The sequence below is a fragment of the Drosophila suzukii genome, unplaced genomic scaffold (genome assembly GCF_043229965.1).
Source record: "Drosophila suzukii unplaced genomic scaffold, CBGP_Dsuzu_IsoJpt1.0 scf_4, whole genome shotgun sequence".
NCBI classification, from domain to species: Eukaryota; Metazoa; Arthropoda; class Insecta; order Diptera; family Drosophilidae; genus Drosophila; species Drosophila suzukii.
The window spans coordinates 3795872-3799051 of record NW_027255927.1 but is presented as its reverse complement, the minus strand read 5'-3'; the positions used below and the strand labels follow the sequence as shown (position 1 = coordinate 3799051).

Sequence of the window (3180 nt, the reverse complement as noted above, 5' to 3'; positions counted from 1 at the left end):
TTGAAATAGTTCATTTAGAAGTTAATATAAATAAATATCAGCCAATAAAGGGCTCGAATTTCATTGGTTTACCAAGAGAAATAGTAAATAGAAAAGCCTGCATCAACGTGCAAAATAGAGACGAATATTGTTTTAAATGGGCATTAATATCGGCTTTTGTGAAATTACCTTGTAAAAAGAATCTACCCAATCAATATAAACGTAAAGGCATTTACAACATTGGATCGGATATAATAAATATAAGAAATAAATCGTTAAATTTTAGTGGGTTAAAATTTCCCACACCGGTCGACAGCATAAAAATATTTGAAGAAAATAATCCTGAAATTAGTGTAACTGTGTTGGGTGTAGACAGCGATGAAAAGACAATTATCGGCCCATATTATTTAACTAATAATAAAACTAGCAACGTCTTACACACTATATATCTACTACTTCACGAGAAGGATGACAAATATCACTATGCTTGGATTAAAAATATTTCCAAGTAAGTATTAAATTAGAAAATTAAAAAAAATTATATATATATTTCTTTGCTTCTCCATTAGATTACTTCGCAAACAAATAACGAAAAGTACGAGGAAGATTCATCTATGCAATGGCTGTTTTCTACATTTCTACGATAGCGACAAACTGGAACGACATATTATGGAGTGTAATAGAATTATAACTGAGATGCCCACAAATGAAACGGCGACTTTAAGATTTAAAAATTTAAAAAATCAATTAGATGTTCCTTTTGTAGCATATGCTGATTTTGAGTGTATTTTAGAAGGGATGAATCTGAAAACTTCGGATAACATAAATTTGATTCAAAAGCACATACCGTATGCATATAGTTATTATATAAAGTGTTCATTTGACAATAGTTTGGATATATATCGAATATATTATGGTGAAGATTGTGCAACACATTTTGTTGAGAGCATATATAATGATTGTTTAGTGTTATATCAAAATCACTTAAATGTAACGATACCCTTATATCCGCTATCAATGGAGCAACAAAAAATAATTGACTTAGAACAAAATTGTAGTACATGCGGTAATTTATTCACTGATCAATCTAAAAGAGTTCTAGACCATTGTCACTTAACAGGCAAATATAGAGGTGTAGCACATAATAATTGCAAATTAAACTATAAATTAGCAAAATTGTTCCCAATATTTTTCCATAATCTCTCGGCATACGATGCTCATTTCTTTGTAAAGGAATTAATTAAAATTCCTGGTGATATTTCTATAATTCCGCTAAACAAAGAGTTTTATATTTCGATCTCAAAGAAAATTTATATAAATCCCAATGAAACGTTAGAACTTCGATTTTTAGATTCATTTAGATTTATGCCTTCCAGTTTAGACAACTTAGCCAGTTATTTAAAAGAAGAAAATCTAACCACAATAAAGTCATTTTTCACTGACCCGAACAAATTTCAAATGGTTAAACGTAAAGGCATATTTCCGTATAGCTATTTAAATTCAGTTGAACGCTTGTCAGATACACAATTAGCGTTGCGCGAAAATTTTTATAACCAATTAACTGATAGACACTGTTCTGAAGAGAGTTATCAGCACGCTCAAAACGTTTGGAATGTCTTCGAGTGCACAAATTTATTAGATTATTTATTATTATATTTGAAGGTAGATGTGCTGTTGCTATGCGATGTTTTTGAGAATGCTATGTTGAAGACAACTAAAATTGAATTAGAACTACTCACAGATATTGATATGTATAATTTTATAATGAAAGGTATTAGAGGTGGTCTTGTTCAATGTAGTAAACGTCATTCTATTGCAAATAACAAATATCTAAATAACGATTACGACTGTGAGAAAGAATCAAATTATATTGTATACTTAGATGTTAATAAATATTCCGTATAAAAATTTTAAATGGCTAGAAGAAACAGAAGAGGGAAATTTTGAAAATTTTGATTTAAACACGTGCGTAGATGATCAACCAATTGGTTATATTTTAGAGGTCGATTTGGAATACACTGAAAACTTACACAGCCAGCACAATGATTTACCATTTTGTTCGCACAACAAAAAAAATGAAAATATGCAACAATCAAAATTGATTGCAGACTTGACAAACAAATATAATTATATAATTCACTATAGAAATTTGCAGCAATGTCTTCGACATGGACTGATTTTAAAGAAAATTCATCGAATATTACAATTTTATCAATCTGATTGGCTTAAAAAATATATTGATTGTAACAATCATCACAGAACATTGGCTGTTAATGATTTTGAAAAGAATTTTTTCAAACTGCTAAACAATGCAGTCTATGGCAAGACAATGGAGAATGTCGACAAGAGAAAATCAATTAAATTAGTGTCCAGGTGGGAGAGTGATGGTAAAAAATTGGGAGCTAGAGCACTTATCTCAAAATTTAATTTTAAGAATATATTGCAATTGGCCGATGATTTCTTTGCAATTCAAATGAAAAAAGTGCATGTTGTCTATGATAAGCCTGTCTACATTGGCTTCACCGTTCTAGAATTATCAAAATTTAAAATGTACAATTTTCACTATGACTATATGAAGCCGAAATATCAAGAAAATATAAATTTAATGTATATGGATACTGATTCTTTTATCTATGATATTAAGACTAAAGATTTTTATGATGACATTCGTTTTGAAATTGATCAGCATTTCGATACTTCAGAATATGATAAGGATAATGTTTTTAAATTACCATTGATAAACAAAAATAATTAGGTATGATGAAAGATGAGTGCAGGGGGGATATAATAAAAGAATTTATTGGACTCAGAGCTAAAATGTATTCAATACAAGTCTCTAATATAAATAATGCTAAAACAACGGAGATCAAAAAAATTAAAGGAGTAAATGCGAGTGTGACCTCAAAATTAACTATTAACGATTTTCGAGATTGCTTGTATAAAAAAAATAAGCAAGTTGGAACAATGTACTTATTTAAATCGAAATTACATCAAATTTATACGCAAGAGTATACAAAAGTCACCCTAAACTATTTAGATGATAAGCGCTATATAAAAGAGAATAATATAGACACACTTGCATGGGGTCACAAAGATATAGCCTACTAAGTTAAGCTAAAAATAAAAAAAATTGTCTTTTTTGTTTCTTTTTCTTTATACAAATATATTACATTTTATTTTTTCGAAATAAAAATTTTAACC

The 3180-nt window shown here is 28.9% G+C and overlaps 1 long non-coding RNA gene across 1 annotated transcript; it reads left to right on the top strand.

Annotated features, from left to right (window-relative positions):
* Nucleotides 1–214: 214 nt before the first annotated feature.
* On the top strand, nt 215–914 carry LOC136117655 (uncharacterized). The gene is made up of 2 exons (XR_010655228.2): nt 215–487; nt 549–914. It is a non-coding gene; the product is annotated as an uncharacterized lncRNA (long non-coding RNA).
* The last annotated feature ends 2266 nt before the right edge of the window (nt 915–3180 follow it).